At 33.4% G+C, this 21,118-nt stretch overlaps 1 protein-coding gene and 1 long non-coding RNA gene across 2 annotated transcripts in view; both read left to right on the forward strand.

The window, feature by feature from the left end:
- Positions 1-21,118, forward strand: part of LOC146541133 (uncharacterized) — a 209,584-nt gene that overhangs the window by 37,744 nt on the left and 150,722 nt on the right. The gene's annotated exons all lie outside the window — the stretch shown is intronic.
- LOC146541135 (uncharacterized) lies at positions 10,138-10,704 on the forward strand. Its single transcript, XR_014878104.1, has 2 exons — positions 10,138-10,414; positions 10,639-10,704. It is a non-coding gene; the product is annotated as an uncharacterized LOC146541135 (long non-coding RNA).

A 21,118-nucleotide genomic window follows, 5' to 3' on the forward strand; every position in this document is an offset into this window, starting at 1 on the left:
GAGTAACTTAACACTATGGTTTTTCCTGCCTACCCTGCTATATGCAGTATAAAACGACTAAGGAAGGTATAAATGTCTCAAATAGGTTTATTCTAGAACTAAACCTGCCACCACCGCGTTGAGCTACGCCTTAATAACACTACACAGATTTTAAAAGTAATAAACTTGCTTTTACAAAACGCAGCAGGCAAACTATTGAGGTGTGTTTTACGATGGATTTACGCGTATATACCGTGACGCCTTGCAGCGTAGATTAGCATTTTCTGATATATGGGATGTGGTCATGCGATCGGGGTATACGTATTCGATTCCCAGTCATGTGACTTATTGAATTATGTGTTTTTTTGTTCTTTTTGTACTTTGCTACTGTAAATATGTCATATGGCATCTTTATGAGTGTTTCGTATTTTTGTAATATGTAAAGGTCAGGTAGAAAAGATGTAACTAATGTTAAAGGAAATTATTTTTAAGAATTTGGACGTAACGGGATTTGAACCCGCGCCTCTTTGAGAACGTCCAAGCGTTTTGATGTTCTAACTTTTAAGACTAGTATGTTTTAGTGGAACTAAAAAGAATTTTTTATACGCTTGTTACAAGTTATTTGTTTTTCTTTTTTTAGCTTCAGGCCGTATCCCACACATAGTAAGGTTCAGGGAACCCGGGAATCTTGCGTAAAGACATTAAACGGAGTTTGCCCCGACTGTCTATACCATAAAGATATTAGGTCCCTCATTTTCCGCCGAATTCTTGAGGTATTGCGAGTTGACTGGCGGAACTCAAAGTGGGATTTGAACCCACAACCGTCACTAGCGCCACTGCGCCACGAGTGCCCTCAAAGATAAAGCTAGTTTTATTATACAATTGAAAATTTTGTGGCCTATTCAACATGCAATATCTCGGAATATCCTAATATTTTCTTCCTCCTACAATTTCCTGCCTATCCTGCAAAAAAATTAATTTATACAAGCTGTTATAAAACACTCCGTTCTCTACAAATTATATTAATTTTAATACATTGTATACAAGCCATAATGATGGCAAACGTCCCTAATAACACCGCTAAACAGTATGTATACAGACGTTTATCCGTTCATACGAACTGAATAACCAACCGTTATAAAAAGAACTCTGAATTTAAACTATACTACTATAGTTGATTAATAAAAATAAAAATTAAAGGGGTCTCTCATCATTGGTCATATGTTACCCTATACAATTGTTTCATAATACAGTACAATGAAAGTAAAGGTATTGTTAGGTGATTTTGATTTTGAACAGAGTAGGTTTTGTATAGAGGTTGATGGTAGAGTGGAGAAATTATTATTTATATTTTTTTTATTTATCCGTCCTGTATATTTTTCGAGCTGATATTTAATAACATGTTGATTTATTTTATTTATATCCTTAACTGAGCTTACTAAGTAAATCATTTTTAATTTCGAAATCGAAAAATTCGGCGGAAAGTGGGAAATTAAGTGTTTTAACACTTTCTTTTGCCTATCCTGCTATACGTGAAAAAGCCTGTAACTACTTTTTTATTATTGAATTCCAAAAAATAGTTCATTTTCATAATAAATTTATGATTTATCAATTTAACTACACTATAACCTCTGACTATTCCCTACAATTGATCCTGTCGCTCCGCGTTGGTGTCTAGAAGGGCTTTAATTTTATATTCATGACGTCACTTTGATCCCCCCATTGTACTTAACAAAGGGATGTGCAAAAAATATTAGAACGGTGAATTGATTCAAGCATTGTTCAATGTATGAAGAACGATTAAGTTTTTTTTTTCATTCAACTTCTTTATACATGCTGTATATGGTTATTATTATGGTGCTAAGTTGAATTGGTATTTAAATATATGGGTAATTATTATTTTTTTCTCAAATATTATACAAATTTTATATATGTTTTCAATATGATTTGATAATTTTATTGTTGCGGTTAGCACCTTCAACTTTACACCCAATATAAATCTTAATAAAAAAATATAATTGCATATCACTTTATTTTTAGCATAGACACTTGAATAAGTAAGTATAAAATCCCATAACCTTGAATTAGGTATATATTGTAATATATAAGCAAATTGATAGTTAAAATCTTTGAGCAACCAAATACTGATTCAATACAAAAAAAGTCACGGCGTTGTGTTCCGCTATTCAACACACACTTCATTGAAAAAAGTGATGTGCCTTAACACTAGCTCGCTACCATGCTATGCGGAAAAAGGAGTGAAGCTGCTTCACACAAAAGAAACAATACTTTCCAAGGTTTTATCACCAATGTAATGTAAACGTAAATAAATAACAAAATAGAAAATCTAAACAATTGCATTAGAATTGTAATTGAAATAACAATACAATACATGTTTCATACACTGTAGTATAATATATTACACTACAGTATAGCATAGAATAGTAGTGAAGACATCAGCCACGAGACAATGCGTCCACAGGAGTGACTGGTTGAGACAAAGTCACTCATTAATTTTCAAAGTCAGTAAAGACTGGCGTTACTAATGTAAGTGGATCTACAAAGAGCTAAGATTCCAAAGGCTGACCAGTGCTTGGGGAACAAAGGCGTGTGGTACACGCTCACTGGCATTGTCATTTAGATTGTATCGATACGCCGTTGGAATAAATAACTATTTGTATATAATATGTGGCTATGGTTGTTTAATATATATATATTTATTTATTATTTATCATATATATGAGATATATGGATGGGGCCGTCGTGGAATAACAGTGTTCGACTGTTGAAGCAACAAGTTCTGGGTTCGATTCACACTCGGGGAAATTAATAAAAGTGTGTTAAATTAATTAAAGTTAATACACATATCCATTTTTTAAACACTTTTGATAATTCCAAAATTATGACATTGAACCCACAGACACCATTAGTAGTGCAGGGGTACAAGGGTAATTATGGATTCGATTCCTACTTGAGGGAATGAAAACATTTAATATTTTCATTTCCGTCACTCAACATGCAATGCCTCCAGTATTACTAGGTTCCCAGGTTCCCCCTATCTTCCCTGGTGTGTGGGGATTGGTGCGAGAAAAAAATAACACAAAGGCAATCTTTCAACCTATTCTAACGAATTATAATGTCTTAATATTTCAACCATTTCCATACAGTGTACACCAGTAAATGTACAAGCTTCTGTCAGTAGTAAACCAACACGTACAAACAATATAACTCAACTTCTGTTACGGTAGTTGCCCTAATAAGTGTGGTAGAACAAAAGGAAGAGTTCGTGACGACAATTTTTCATTTCATTGTATTAGATCTAACAACTGTACTTGGTAATTTTTTAAATGCTTACAATTATATTTGAACGAATGGTTGGTATGTATGACTGGTGTAGTCGTATATGCTAATTTCTTGTAAAGAAACAATATTCTGTCGAATTTAGGCTATTTGGTGTGTTCCTGCTTGTTCTAGATGCCTTAATGTTTTGGACTAATAACCTAACTAACTAATAAAGTAATAATTTGTTATAATAGCGAATTAGAATATTTATATGCCCTTATTCATGAAAGCATATAGATATTCTAATTCTTGTATTCAATTGTTTACATTACAATTTTCTTCTAAGGACATTTTCGTATATATTTGTTTTAATTACTAAAATTTAGACATTATGAATACCACAGAAAAAAGTTGTAACAAGCGCTAAGTTTATCGACGTGACCTTATAAACACTACTTAGTCTACCAGTATTTTTTTTTAACTATCTTAAATTAAAGAAATAAGAGCATTAGAAAGACAATCGTTTGAATCTACATCCATTTCATTTGGACAGCAACATGTCAACTGCACCATAATATTTGGAACAATATTGGAACATAAAACTACCCTAAAGTTATTGACATACGTTACAAATCAGAAAACCCCAGGACACCCTATAGATACTCGGGGGGCTAACGAAGCATCAAGCATATTGTTTGTGTTGATATGGTTTAAGTTACCATGTGTGACACTAACTTTTACCCCCTGATTCACCCGCCTAAAGGAAATAACTAAGAATTGTGTGTGTGACGCATTCTTTGCAACATAAATGAGTCAATAGTCAATTGTTGATAAATATTTTTTGTCAAATTATTAATCTCATCTTTAAATTTATTATTTTCTTGCATCTTTCTTTCTGTAAGCAATTTTAAGGAATGTTAGGAGGAGAAGGTTGTTATATTTTCGGTTATTTTGCTGAAATCATAACCACTTTTTTTTTCTTACCACTTAGTGAAGTCAAAAACTGCCCCAAGCAAGCATCAAATTCACAATCATCACTATCTACAGCTGGACAATTCACCAGTGCGCTAAAAGACCTTAATTTCCAGCATACGTTACAAATCAGAAAACCCCATGACACCCCATGGATACTCGCGGGGCTAACGAAGCTCGAAGCATATTGTTTGTATTGATATGGCTTAAGTTGCCATACATAATGGTTTTAGACCCTCCCATGGTTTAAACATTGTGTCATTTTATATTAGTAATGTGCGGTGAAAGACAGAATAGATAAAAACGATATATTGCTTTGTATTTGTATGAATGGAATGCGTGATAATTTGGACCATTTTTAAAAAAAATGTCTTGGTAAATTTTATTTTTTTATTTGTTATTTTTTGGGGATTCTTTATTGTAAAATGTTATTGCTAATATTGAATAATTTGTGTACATATTCTCCATTTCCCAATAAGACACTATTGTTCTGTACTTTCCGCCGAATTCCTACGACGGACTCCACAAGCAAATCCAGGTGTTAGGAGGTACAACTCAACAGTGTGATTTTTTGTTACCAGAGCAAAGCAATGAACATAATTGATTCTCCCAGATGGGAATGGATCCCACAACCATCGCGTTCACACTCAGACACATTACCACTATGCCACGATAGCCTCTATAAACAAACCAAATCAAATTATAAAAGTTAAACAAAAACAATTTGATAGATTTTTGCGTTTCAATTATTCATGTTATATTAGCACTGGCACAGAAGGGTGGTCCGCCGGGACCAGTAAGAGTAATCTGTGGAGGGTGAAAATTAAATCCCGTCTCGATAGCTCTTCAGATTTTTACGTAGCTTTCGCTTGTTTAAGGGTCGATTAGGATAAGTGTTGTGTTACAGTATTGGGTTATTCGATTTGTTTATTTACAATATGGGTGTACTTGGTTTTTATTTTTTTATATGGACATTGGTAATTCTAATTATTAACTATTTGGTATATATTATTTTAATTGCCAAAAATTTAGATTATTATTGTAGAGTTGTTTCGTTCTGTCGTTTTTTCGTGGGTTCGATTCCAACTAAGGGGAATGAATAATATTGATTTCTTAGATCAATAAACAAAGTCCAATATTGATTTAAACAAGGAGTCCTTGGAATGGACGTTTTTTCTTAACACTAAAACAAAAAAAAATTAAAAAAATATACTTCAACAAAATTAAATCAAATCAATTAGATCTGTATCCGTTACCTCCGTCCCAACAATACCAGCCAATACAAAATACAAACACATATTAAAAATAATAATAAACGTACAATACATCTATCCCAAACATACTATGGCAAATCGGACAATTAATTCGGCAATAAAATTAAAGAACCACTTATGGGGGCGTCGGTTATCCCGTTCAGAGGGGATTACGGAATTATTACTGTACTATAGTATAGTATAGTAGAGTACATTGTATGGACTGTACAATATGTTTTACGTTTGAACAATTTTACATATAAGCTTCTTTCTATAAAACGATTTAAAGTTTTGTTTTTTATTTTTTAATTGTTTCGCTATTAGTCGGAGCTTTTTGATGAAAGCTTTGTGTGAATGTATTATTATTTCTAAATTCACGCTCCATCCTCCATATAGTAGGGTAGGCAGAGGGAACCCAGTGTTAAGGCACTTAGTTCTCCAGTTTTCGGCGAAAGAGGCTGAAAGGAATATATATTCTGCTCCGCTTCGACGTCTACTTTATTATATGGTCATTGTTAGTATACTCGTATAAGAGTAATTATAAGATTATTAACATGAAATTAATTTTAGATAGATAGATAGATAAAAATCTTTATTGCACACTTAAAAAGATACAATACAATAAATACTTAAAACAAAATGCACAAATGTAATTAAACAGAATCTTATAAAGGAGTTTAATTAAATTTAAATATTTGTTTTGTAACTTTGAGAAATAAATCGACGGACTCTTGTTGAGTTTACTGGTCACTTCTACAAACATTTAATTTTTGTATTCCATATTTTACTATATTTCTATGTAAAGAAATGAACGAACAAACTTTCCATAACTTTTATTTAATTTCATACTCTCAGTAACATGATCTTAGCCAAGCAGATGCTGACCAACGGTTTCCCTTTCCTGGGAATGCGCACAGCCATAAATATTAATCCTTTATCACATATTTATTAAATCATTACGCGTCATAAATCTGGTGCAATGGGAGTGACCCACAAATTTGGCTGACAAAGGCCCACTCAAACTAGCATTAGAAATTATTTTAATAACATAAAGTGCACCACAAACGAGGTTTTGCATATAAATCTTCTAATTACAGCGATTCATAGTGCTAATCTACCCTAGGACCTCATTTACATCGATGGTACTTTTTCTATGACAATTAAAAATGATTTAGGGGACCGGAATTTAAGAAAGCTCTAGGTAGGGATAGCATGTAAAATTTTTTATTTTATTTTTGTATTTGCTTCTGTCTATTGTTTTTTAGAATTAGTTTGATCAAAAATAATACTTATAATTAATTTAAAAATATTTTCTTTTAAGAAAATGTTATAGGTAAAATGTTAAAGGTATATTTAATATATATTTTTTTAATGAATTAAATTTGTAAGCAAACTATTTCTAAACATTAATTAATTATTTCTGCATTTTTTTCTCTGCCAACCATACTTACACGTCCACGTCCACAAAAAAGTGCTCGTGACACGCCATAAAATGGATTAACGCAATTGAAGGTTGCTGCCATTGTACATTACAATATGTTTGTCCCCGGACATTTCTATTCACACACGAATTTATTATATTAAATATAAATTAACATATTACTAGAGCGAGGTGAGAGCCGTTTGTTCTCATTGTGACTACTCAAAGATTTATACGTGGTATATGTAAACATAGACGAAGATTCTATTTGTGTGAATGTTTTTTTTGAATTTATACCTTATTTCTTCAACTAAAAGTTGATTTTTGCGCGTAATTTTACATTGTTTTCACACAGCTTAGAACTCGTGAGACAATTTTATGCAAAGAGCGAAGTTAACGAAGTATTGTCATAAGAGAGTGATATTGCGTAATTTTTCAAGTCCGAACTAGATGAGCTGTTGATGAGGTAGCGTATGAATAATTTTTGGCCGTACATTGTTGTGGTTGTTAGTTGTTACTTAACTTACTTGAGTGTAAAGGATTAGGTGTGCTACAATGGATTTGTGTTTTGTAAAGTTGTTATTGAATTGTTGTGTAATACAGATACTGGTTTCATACGATGATAAAAAGTATTGATGAAATTGTATCATATTTGTTAAAGTCCATGATTTAATAAATGATTTTAAATAGAATTAACAACTAAAATATTAATAATACAGTAGGAACCGCCAGAAAAGGCCAGTAGTGGCGCAAGGGCACGAGCGTGCGACTGCAAACGCGCCAGGCTGTTAGTTTGATTCCCACGCGACATGAGCAATATAATATTTTTATTTCCTCGTTCAGATAACGACGTGAAGATCGGCGTTGAGTTTCTCCACTCAACATGCTAATTTAGCGGAAATTGTGGTCAGAAATGTATTAATGGGAACGGAGTGTCTTAACACTAAGTTCCCAGGTACCCTCTGTTGGACCTGTTATGAGCGGGTACAGCGTAAATCAAAATAAAAGCAGAAGCTCACCGATATGTTTGCTTTTGTCTGTTCTGTCTGTAGTCTGTCTGTAAAATGTAATATAGGATATCGCCATCGTAACATCCAAAAACCAACATGTATAATTCTGAGTAACATATAGATCAGTTTACCCTAAAATAGCTGAAGATGAGAAAAAAACTTAATAGAAGCCTGGCCGTTATCTTTCCCAAAAAGTTAAAGTCGACAGCTTCTTACAATATTATTATTATGTGTCACAATTTTGATTGACAGTGCATTCTCTTTGTTGCAAAATTGAACAGAGTTCATACCTTTCTTCTGTAACCTTTGTATACACTGTCACGTCTTGATGGGGAAACAATGGCGGAATAACTATATGTGATACCATCTCCATTCAAAGAGGGCAATTCTGTTTTGGAGTCAACATGCGAATAGTATTTGCATTTGCCAAAAAAAAAAATATCTTTGAAATTATTTTTTTGCTAACGTTACATTGTGTCTTGTTCTTTGCAATTTAATTTTTTTGAGGTACTTTGTTTATACGTTATTACTCGTATGTAAAACCGTTACGTTGGGATTTGTCTCCATCTTTAGGTATTGTGATTGTAATTTATTAAGAAATAAGTTTGGTAAGACAATTGAGATACTATCCAAGTACGCAGAGACAAATATTGCTTATATATCTATGACTTATATGACCCATAAGCCACTTCTTTACTTCCTTTACACGTCATATTTCGCATATAGCTCGGTAGGTAGAGGAAACCAAATGTCCAAACGCTTGGTTAAGCCTTTTTCGCCTAATTTTAAGGTCATTGCTTGCCTTGTTATCAGAACGACGAAATAAAAATAGCTCCATCCCTGATTGGGATTGGAACCTACAGTTGTCGCTTTTACAGTCAGTACTGTAACACCTTTAACTCGCACCCATCGTTAATACATACTTACAGTCAAACATAATCAAACAGCACACAATGATAACAAATTCGAAAACTACCCTCTGTTCTTATTTTTGAGTAACAACAAAAGTATATAAACTTTACATAGAAGCACAGAAGTTACGTTAGCGTTTTGTACGAACGAAGTCACGAACTTTGTAATGGCAGGTGGATACCAAATAAAACTTAAGCCGATAAAAAACCTTAAAAAACTCTTCAATAAAAACCGAAATTAACAGGAAAAGTATTAATGGTAAAAAACTCTTAAACTTTGTACCTCTCTAACTAAGGTTTCTCTACAAACCACTCCAGATCTAAAGTACAATAAAGTTTTTCTAAGGCTTGGTACAAGTTAAGAATTATACTGTTTTCGCATTTTCAGGTTTATAAAGTATCTAATGTGGATTGGGTAGAAACAGTGGGACCGTGTCCGTAAACGCGAGGGGTGTGGATTTGATCCCCATTCAGGGGAATGAATCTTCATGATTTGGAAATTCAGGTGCAATGTGATGAACGAAATATCTTATGCAGAGGATTAAGACGTGTCTAGGAATTGGTTTCAAAACATACTCTTACTTGAGACAATAATGGCGTAACTATACTTTAAAAAATAAATTTTAAATATCTCAATGTGTGCAGAAAGATAAATATTAATTGTTAATAAATAATAATTGCATCTTTAACAAAATCTCTATGTTAAAGATATTTTCAATCATAATTCGTTTAGTCTAATATAGAAATACAATAGGTATTGAATGTGTCTATATACAGTACATTTGATACATCAAAACCACGACAGCCTACATCATCACATATTCCCTTGAAACGAATTTATACCGTCCATAGTTTTCAACCCTCCTTTACCATTTCAATACTACTCGACGACCAATATAAGTTGGTCCTCGCAATCTATCTCACTTCCTAAAACCTTGTAGTGTGAAGTATGGATGAGAGAAGGGTGGCAGTTCTGGTTAGGCTGGTCTAGGTTCAATGTATTTGTCTTTAGGCTTAGGCATGGACGCTGTATCTGAGACAGGAAATTAGGTTTCGATGTTTGAATGTGATGTTCTATCTGTGGGACGGCTTTATGCGTGGTACAGTTAACGTGTCTATAATACATGGAAATCCTTCATTTAGAATTTAAATTGAGAATTAATTAGAAATCTTAGTATAATTAATTATGTTCGACTGATTTTGTAATGGTCGTGTGTTCGATTCCAAGTCAGTGGAATGAATTTCTAAAGCTTTACTCTGTCTACTCTGCTATACGAGGTGTGTTCAAAAAGTAAGGTGACTTTGTATTTTTAAGAAAAAATATTGATTTATTTATCAATATTTATGTTGTCCCCTTCAAAGTAATCCCCCTCAGATACAATACACTTATGCCAACGGTTTTTCCAATCGTCAAAGCACTTCTCATAAGCACTTTTCGGTATAGCCTTGAGCTCTTCCAGCGATGCAGTCTTTATCTCTTCAATCGTTGCAAATCTCCGTCCTTTCATAGGTCTCTTTAGTTTTGGGAACAAGAAAAAGTCACATGGGGCCAAATCCGGTGAATATGGTGGCTGAGGCATGATTGTGGTGTTGTTTTTGGCCAAAAAATCTCTCACCAGCAAAGATGAGTGAGCAGGAGCATTTTAGCAATTTCGGAACAAACTTCGCTGACACACGTCTCATGCCCAAAACGTTAGAAAAAATTTCATGGCACGAGCCAAGCGATATACCAACATCCTCAGCAACTTCTCTGATAGTGATTCGACGATTTTCGAGAACAATTTTCTTCACTGCTTGAACGTTTTCATCAGTTGTTGACGTGCTTGGGCGTCCAGAGCGAGGCTCGTCATTGGCATCTTCCCGGCCATCTTGGAAGAGTTTGTACCACTTGTAAACATTTTTTTTACTCAGAACAGTTTCACCGTATGCCACTGTCAACATTTTAAGTGTTTCGGAGCACTTTATTTTATTTTTTACACAAAATTTGATGCAAATCCTTTGATCCATATTTTTCGATAGCAAGAAATCGCCGAGCACGCAAAACAATTATAACCTTTACGCCTCTCCCAACCAAACAAAAAATGCTGTACACTTGAAACTTGGTACAGATGTTCGGGAAGAGTGTACCAACATAACAAAATAAAAAAATCGATAATCGAAAGTACGTTGCCCGCCAAATTTGAAAAGTCACCTTACTTTTTGAACACACCTCCTATGTTGGAAAGAGGTAGAGCTGTTTTTTTTTAAAGGAGAGGCTATTTTTATAATTGTATTGTTTTATAAATAGTGATATTATGGGTGATATTATAAAATTTAAATATTGTGAATTTTGTAGACACCGAATTAATAAATATTTTTAATTTTAAGATGCTATTAAATTGATCTTATTTTAGTCCTTATTTTAAAATAGGTGATCAACGTAAATTAGTGGTACTAAATATAATTCAAGAAATAATTTAAAATATTAATCATATACGTTTTATAACTGTTTCCCTTCTGCTTAAAATCAAAACAGCATACATTCGGACATCTTTTGAGGCGTACATAGCTCGATAAATCGATTAGAAGTTTTGATTGAAGAAAGCATGGATTAATTTTGAAATATCTAATACATAATTTATCTTTTTTTCTATTTCTATTCTTCGTTTATTTGGTTGAACCAGCTTATCTTGGGAACTACTAGTTTAAATCTAAAAATATTTTTTGGGTTGTATAGCCCAATTAAGGCTATAAATACACATCAAGTCCTGTACCTGTAGTCAAAATTTCCTTGGGCTAAACAACTGTTAGTAATTTTCATTTTATTTTATTTTACATAGAAAAAAACATTGTCATATAATATCATAAAAATTGTCTTTTGCCCTTTAATAAATAGCATGTTTACAGAAAAAAAAGTTAGAATTTCCTTAACACGTACCTCGCTAGACTATTAGGAATCGTCCAATGACTAGCATGTTTATTCTGATGTGTTATTCTGGTATAATTAATAAGTGGCAAAACCAGGTGGCTAATTTCACGCGAATTATACCACAATTTGCGTGTTCGTTTCATCGCTTTGTTAGAAAGTGTTTGAGATTTAATAATGTATATGAGACTGTGTTATGCTTGCGACTCTGCTTGGTTTTAGAAATGTATATGTAAAACTTATTTTAGAGCCTTCTTTAGGCAGTTATTCTGTTTCACCAAAACTACGTGGCGTAGAATACTTCAATTTGGCATGCAGGATCTTAGGGGAGAATAGGGGAGCACTAAGGATTTCCTCATTTTTTTACAGGAACGAGAAAAGCGGTAATTTTGCACTCTTGTAAATGAAGAATAGGTCGAAAAAAATAATATGAACTTAAGTACATTTCCTTTCATTAACAAAATATTTAATATTAAACAACTGAACAATTAAAAACACTTAAATAACGTTTCACTAGTGATGTCCAGTGTGAAGCGGCACTCGTCGGCAATCAGAGTCACCGCGGGGAGTCCCCACGTGGCTACCGGAGATGGGGAAGGGATCAGCGATCTGTAAACTTTTTGTACCTTTGTTACATAGTATCTGTACTACATATTATTAGGTTAATTATGAAGAGTTTATTGGAAAATATATATATTTTAATTTTTATTATGGAAACCTTCTTTTTAAGTCGAGAACATTACTAAGAAAACTTTTTTCAACATGTGATTATAGTATTTACAGAGTTTTCTCTCCTTATATTGAAAGCGAGTAACTAAAACACTATGACAGTAACGAAACATAGTGCTTATAGCAAAAAATATTTTGGCAACCAATCTAATAATCTAAATGATTACAATTTTAATTTGAAATGTACGAAAAGGGGTAACAATAAAATCACCTCCAAGAATATTGGCTAAAGAATATTGTTAACGGTTCTATAATAACTACTTACAAACCAACGGGAGCAGTATAGATAATTCTCATTACACATAGATCTATTCGATGTTGTCGGCCGATTTTAAAACGTATTATGCAAAGCCACGGGCGGTCTCGATTGTGGAAATCGATTTTATTGTGGCACATCACTACCGAGTGATTTGGTACCGCCAAAATTTAAATGTCATCGTTTCAATTCGAAATTCAATTAGAGGTAATTAATTCGGCCGGTGTCGGTGGCGAGGCAACGAGGAAACAAAGGTGGCGGCTCTCTCTAATGTTCTTCTTTCTTTTAGTTTTTATGTGCATTTACTTACATTAAATATGGCGTTACAATGATTGATAGATGTTTCTGTTTAATTGTTTCACACCTCTGTGAAATTGTTTTGCGATTTGTGATTTTTGTAAGAGGTAAATGAAACGGATGTGCAGTTTTATCCTGTTAAGACTTTCGCCATGATTTTTATGTTTGTTTACAAAATTTGTCGTAATTTTTTTATTGGAATGCATTTTTCGCATTCTTCGAGACAGTGAGAGCTTAGTTAAGAATCACCTATATAATGTAAACAACTAGATATATACCCTACTACGATATCCTAATGCATATTAAAAAGCAAAGCCACTACAACATCCAAAAAAGCGTTGTTTTTTAACTTTATGATGTATCTCGAATGTAACAGGATAGGCAAAGGAAACCTAGTGTTAAAACACTCAGTTTCCCACTTTCCGCCGAATCTTCGAGACCTTGCCTATTGATTGGTGAGTAGTTGTTTTTGTTACCAGAAAGAGGATCGGAGGAAATTAAAATATGAAATACTTAGTTAATTTCCACTAGTAGTAATCGAACTCCCAACCGTCGAGGGTACAATTACACACTGAGCCACTCTCCAAGACTGGCTCAACTGCGTAATAATGACGTAAATGTATCCACTTTTCATTGTCACAAAGTAATAAGCCTAGAACACTGTCGAATGTGGTCATCGGATGCTGTAGAATAATTATACAGCAGTACAAAGAGAACAAAACTATTATAATTATTCAACAGAAGTTCTCCGCACGAAACAATGTGTCATTGTATGGAACAAGTATTGAATGTTGTTGTGTGTACACGCAACGGGGACGATACGATTTTTTCTCAATAACATAAAAATATATTTAGCATCAGAATTTAGTAGATATTGTTTCAAAGTTTTTAATTTATGTAATGATAGAGTTATTAAATATAAATAATCGTGAAACAAATAAATACCTAAGTAATATAATCAAGTTATTTCCATGGGGAGCGGAGGGTGTTAATTACTCTCCATCTGCCTACCGGCTTTCTCTTTTCCAGGTTTTCAGATATTCAGCTGAAAAAAAGAAATATATCTTCACAAAACATTGCATTCTCATTTCTAGATTTATTCATTATCTATTTCTAGTAGTATAGGCATTAAGAATTATTATAAGTATTGCTCGTCGTATCGTTACCGTATAGGTACTGTAAATGTCATCAACGCCGTTGGTAGCTTAAACAGGTATACATAATTAGAATCGTGGGCGCTATTAACCATCACAATGCGGGGGTGTGACCGGCATCCGTCTTACAAGCGCTAGGTGTTAGAACTATTGTTACATTTTTTATCTGGTCGTTGTCGTTACGTGCACATTAATTGACTAGTTTTTTTTTGTATGTATGTATGTACATGTTTGTTAGATAAGTTAATATTGTATTATAGTATAAATGTATGATTTGATTTAAATTTGAGAACAGATGTGCTGCTTTTTTTTCTTTTTTCCTATTTAGCTTCTATTCTATTCTAAACGAGGAATCAGAGGGCACCTAATTTTAATACCCTCCGTTCCCCACCTTCCAACAAATTTTCGAGACATCACACGTGAAGTGGCGCCGCAACTTAACGCCGCCTTTTATCTTGTTATCAAAACTCGGAAGATAATTAATTTTCCCGAGTGGCCTTAAAAACTTCAGAAAATTCGATCAATAATAATAGCACTGTGGAATAGCCTACCCGCGGCAGTGTTTCCAGGTCGGTACGATATGGGTACCTTCCAAAAAGCGCGTCTATCTCCACCTCAAAGGCCGGCAACGCACCTGTAGCTCCTCTGGTGCTGCACAGGGTCGTGAGCGGCGGTGATCATCATCAGATGACCCGAACGCTCGTTTGCCTTGTCCTTTTTACATAAAAAAAAAAAAAGATCGTGAACGGACATTATGAGTTTTTATCACGGAGATGCACTCGCTCGTTCAGTACGTGATATTATTATATTTTTAAACAGATGTGTTAAAGAACTTCTATAACTTGCGTACAGCTTAGACCCAGTGCTCAAAGTTACGATACGTTTATAGAAACTTAAAGCATGGAAATATAATTTTAATGTTTATTTTTTCGTGTACATAAACAAATAAATTGTGATGTATTGATGTTTTGAAAAAATGTATCTAGTGCCGCTTATATAGAAGAATTTAAATAAGCCCAAGGCCTTCCTGTGAGTCAATACATATATGAAACATACAATACTTTGAATATATCAAATAAATTTGTTAAGATATTATAAAAATATATAATTATATCTCGTTAGCAACATTCGAACAAAACCAATTCAGACCAGCACAAAATTTAAATAACTCCAAAAGTATATAACTACCCACATCCCACCCACACCTACATATAAAATAAAAACGCTTATTTAGCTTTCTTATATACAATTCAAAGCTTACCAGCGATAGGTACATGCACTCACCCCAATAATCAGCTAAACGCGCTAAAAGAAAACATTCTCGACGCGATGCACAACGTCACTCATCTTTGTACAGTGCGTCACACCTAGGAAAGTAAGTGCCTAACGACCTTTTTACGTAGTGTGGCTTATCAAGCCCGAGCAAAGGCCGGGGATTTTAGAAAAAACTTCAAAGGTGGCCGGGAAATGTTTTCAGCCGGTATTTCACCTTTTTTCAATGGCAATTAGTTAGCGTTTCTGCCGACGCTTGCTCTTACGCCTTATGCAATTATGATGTCGAGTAGTTGTGGTGGCGGATGCTGGTTGTGGTGGAGGTGGTATGTTTTATTTTGTGGTTTTATTAGCTTCGCGTTGTGTTCCGGGTATAGTAGCTGTACCAAACCCGGGAAAGTAGAATGCCTCTGCCTACCCAGACGAAAGGATTTTTTTTTAAGACACTCTTTTCTCGATCCATGATCATGATCATTCCACGATCGTTCCACGGTCGTTTCCGACCAGTTTTCAAGATATCGCTTGTTAAGTGGAATGACTCTACGCTGCTCTTTGATTTGTTAACAGTTACCTAGTGGGAATCGAACTCAGGACCATCGTGCTTATGGCCTCAGTTAATTATACATAATTATAGGCAACACGAATCCAAAATAATATAAAATTTAAAGAAACCTAGTATTTTACACATGTTTATTCTAAGTGAGCACAGCAACAGCGCGCACAGTATTCCCACATCAAAGCACTTAGAGAGGGTGTCTTAAACTAAAAATATTGATATAAAACAGCGAGGCCGCGTTAATTAACTTTTCACTCGTAAATTTTTTACTCAGTTGACTCTGACTTTTGGTTAGTGCTAATTTATTATTCTATTAATTAGCAATGAATCGTTTTGATCGGTGGTGCGGAGAGTTCCTTTCATATTATTAATCGTGGTCACGTTTTTTTTTTAATGTTATTAAAAATGGCTTAATCGTTGTTTATTTATATTTTTCTATTGAATTTTTAAATTTTTGATTTCAGTTTTAAATTGGGATGTTTTTATATGTGCATAATTAAAACTTTGAACTTTTTGGTTTTGTCTTATATAGCTAAGTGTTGAAATTTGGGTGAGTTTTATGAACATTTACGGAGAAAATTGTGATAATTTTTTTGTTATTTATTATGATCTAAAAACGACCTACATATACATAATAAGAAAAATCAAAATTTGATCGTAGCGGGATTTGAGCTCCTGCCTCACGGAAACTGCTCAAGTGCTTTCACTACTAAGCCACACGTTCTCTAGTATATAGTTAATATGAAATTGTACAACTAATTTATTATTTACAGAAATACCTACACTACCAAAGACTGTACGGTGCAGGTACAATTTAGTCTACACTCAAATTAATATACAAAAAAAACAAAATAACGCTTTTAATTACAACAACCAAGCTTAATTAGTAGAAAAAAGCGAAAAAACGATTAAAAAACCGATACTTGTAAACAAGTATCTATTCATCAGCGAGACATTAATTGCTATCCGTCGGTAAAATAAACACTTACAGCCCATACAAAGTTGTATGGTGATGGTGATGGTGGTGGTGGCAACCAGATTGTTTCAACACGCTTTGACACCACAGAACTGCCAAAAAGCCAAAGTCTCATTAAAATTGTATAAAGTTGCCATAAAGTAATTGGTAAAGCGAGTATTATCAAGCTTGACAGACGAACTTCTAATTAAGGCAGACACTTCTGTAAGCTTATCTAAGCCGACAATGATTATTCACGGGACTTTGTCACTTGTGTTCTTTGCTTTAAAAGATATTTTTGTGTGAAAAAAGAACTTTAATTGTAAGATTGTGCGTAGGGTTCTTTGAGAGTTGGAGCAAAGTGCGCCTGCACCGTCGACTTGGAACAAAAGACTTGGAATGGCAATTGATCTTCACAGCGATTAGCGTTTAAGGCGTTGAGGAGGAAACCAAGTGGTTGCTTTTGAGGTGAAAACGGGAAATCTATGCGTAAGGTTTTAGTTAAATAGTGATGTTGTGTTTAAATGAAATATTTAAATCAGTTTATCTGCTGTTTTATTAAAGTACTTTTCGCTTTGGACATACGATGGTTCCGGCTTAGAATCGAACTTGGAGATATTTTATATAATTATATTATATATGCAGATATATAACTGAGATATATGAGCTGTCTCCAAGTTAGAAACCAAGTCAGGACCACATAAACCTAACCTTTGGTTAGTTTAATAAATTTCGCCATCTATACTCTGAACACCTATAAAATTTCTTCAAGAAGTCATTGAAAATACCGATAAATAAAATTTTAATGTAACATTATAAAGAAATTTACGCAATAATGAAGTAACAGTTGAGCAAGAAACAATGAAAAAATAAGTTTTTACAAAACATAGAAGCAGAAAAGTAAAGAAAAATAACTTTTTAACTTTAACTTTTTTCTTTGGAAAGAATTTTAAATATTGTTATAAAGTTTATATTACTCAATACGATACAATAGGGATTTTAGAAAAAACACAATTTTTGGAAGAACAGTAAAACTCCAAAACATATTATTAATCTAAAGTTTCGAAAAAGTTTTTTGTTTTAAAAGAGAATACAATCAAAAGCATTCGTAACAAAAGATTTTGTAACTTGTTCATTATGTAGATACTTTTTTATTAGGTAGATATTAAAAGTAATATTATTTAATTTAATTTGAATTCTGAGGCCATTGTAGCTCAGCATTTGACTGAGAATAACGATTGTGGGTTCGATTCTCATTCGTAGGAGTGAGATGCTGTCATTTCCTCGCCCTGGTAATAAAATCGTAACATCCAGTTCCCCCGTTCAACACCCAATATCATTTTAACTGAAACTCTTGAACCGGATATATTTGATTTTTTTCTGTTTTAATTTATCTTTTCTGGAAATAAGAAAATAATCAATAGTTCAAGTTTTCAAAACATAACAGCATTTTGCTAATATACCTAACCACTGCTATATACCAACACACAATTTTATTTTAGATTCGCGCTTTACCTCTCTTCACAGGATATGCATATTAAAACTAATGTCAATTGACCCCACAGTCATCGCATTTACGGCCTATCCCACTACGGTACTTAGTATATATGTACGGACATACATACACAGAGATGTACATATATATGTACATAACTCTGTGGGTGAGTTATATACATATATATGTTAATATTTCAATACTTCTGATTACACGCTTCAATAGATGATTAACTAATATCTGACTCTTGACTTTTGGCGTTTCTTTACAATCTTTTCACATCATATCTCCATCAGTTATCTATACAATAGATAAAAGCAAATAGCATTTGACTTGAAAGTATAGAAAACTTCCGTGTGGTCAGAAATCTTATTTCACAAGTTAATAATATGATTGTGAAATAGCTGAATTAGTGTTTAATTTGGTCATCCAGTGACACGTTACTTTGGTTTTTATCCTTAGAAGAAAGTGGAGAACGTAGTGTCTTCACACTAGGTTCCTTCTATCTCCTGCTGCATGAAGAATACAGTGTAAATGAAATTCATGAAATACCCCGTCCTCCGCTTGTCCTCGTATTTTAAAGAGACTGTGTGTCAGAACCAAGCTGGTTGCTATCATACATTTCACATTATCTACTGGTTTTAATCAAGAAGAACTTAGTACTTAAGTCATTCTATTTTTCTCGTTTTCTGCTCATGATGATATTTTCTTAGTGAAAGACAGAAAACAGTTTCATATAATTTGTTAAGACCGGAATACACAATATATACTATTCTCATTCTTTTGAAGCACACGACCATATGAAGAATTTCAACAACATAATTTAAGAATATTGTAAATATAATAGGTACTAATTTTATTTACTGACCAGCAAATAACGCAAATTCACAATGGTGGACTGTTAGAAATTTATCGTTTATAAAAACATCTTCATGTTCAGTTAGAATAGACACATCAATAGAGCATTAAGAAGCGTGCGCTTTTATTCTTACCAGTACTTTGTACGGAGACTTTTCTATTCTATAGTATTAAAGTTCAAAATGTTCTACAATTGTAGAAGTTTGATATTGATTTATGATGCGGTACGGACACCCAACAAAAACTGGCGTCAATAGAACAAGAAACACAAATGAATGTACTACAATACAAGTAATTGTTTAGACAAAAGAATTAAATGTGACTTTATTACTAATAAAAGATATACGGTTGTAAAAAGGACTTTATTTTAAACTGGATAAGATTAAATCTTAATTTTCGATGTCTGATGCGTTAGGTGCTTTCGAGTAACGTCTTGATGGTCAAAGCTTTCGCCGCGTTCATTTTAGTTAATTTTAACGACACATTCACAATAGAAAGGCATTATAAAAAGATCCATAGTTTCTGCTTAGCGATTGCCATTCTGTTACTGTTGTTTTACGATTTCGGTATTGTCTCTTGGATAATGGTTATAAGAAGGATTATTTTGTACATTCTACTGAAACAATGGTTCGTTTGAAAGTTTAAATTTAACTGTATTTACAGAGTTTGGTTACCAGAACATATTGTGCAGTTATTTTCTATTTTATGTATTTAGTTCAAATTTAATGGCCCTAGTTGGCGGAATCCCGCTGCTTCGGTACCACTAAAGGACGGTTTTGAAGAAATCAGTCGCGTGACAAATTTTTTGGTGACAACAAATGCTAATGGGTGCAATATAATTATTACGGTAATGTTTTCGGTAATAAGAAATTAGTTTTGTAAATTATTGAAACGTACAATTTTTCACTTGTACAATACATTTTTACTATTTTTATAACTAAAGTTTTCATTGATTTGCTCTAGCAGTGAGGCAAAGGTCCCAGGGTCTTTTTTGCCTACACTGCTATATGCGGAATACAAAAAAGATACGGGTACGTGAAGCTAATAACCTAAAAAAAATATACAGCTCTCATTATGATGTCGAACTCAATTCATAATTATTTTCTGCATAGCGAAGTATACAGAGAGAATCTAGTTTTAAGACATACCGTTCTCCACTTCCTACTATGTTAGAATGCATTGAGTGTAGATTAACGGAACACAACGTCGCGTCCTGACAATAAACAATAATATAAATAATCATTCGCTCAGCTAGAAATCGAACTTACGACCATCATACTGTGCCAGGACTAAAAGTAAAAATACAGTACATTACAACGAAATACAGATTTCAACTAACTATAGAAGTTAAAACCAATCATAACTTGGACGAAGTTTGGTAAATTTTAAATATCTTAGAGAGGATGAAGAAAAAGGAGAACAATCAATTAGGACTGTCACTGGCAGGGCGCAAAGTTGGGAAGATGAAAATTGTATTGATCATATTTATATTTATCTATTTATTTTAGAAATTGTCATATTGGTTCGATTACACGATTTTAACCCTAAATCATTTTTTGTTCATCTTCACGGAAGTTCTTATATAACATTGTAGGCAGAGAGAATCTAGTGTTAAGACATTCTGTTTCCTATTATTTTTGAATTAGATTCTCCCAATTATTTTTTTCTTTTCTCGGAAAATAAAACCATTTAGCATGCAATGCCCCAAATTGAGGCGGAAAGTAGAGATCCGTTCTTACTGGAGTGACATAAACTATCTGTGCGTTCCCATTAAGACATTTCCTTTCATTTCCCGCCCGGAGGCATGGCTTGTT

The sequence above is a fragment of the Heliconius melpomene genome, chromosome 1 (genome assembly GCF_056956725.1).
Source record: "Heliconius melpomene rosina isolate 202511_hmr_F chromosome 1, ASM5695672v1, whole genome shotgun sequence".
Taxonomy (NCBI): Eukaryota; Metazoa; Arthropoda; class Insecta; order Lepidoptera; family Nymphalidae; genus Heliconius; species Heliconius melpomene.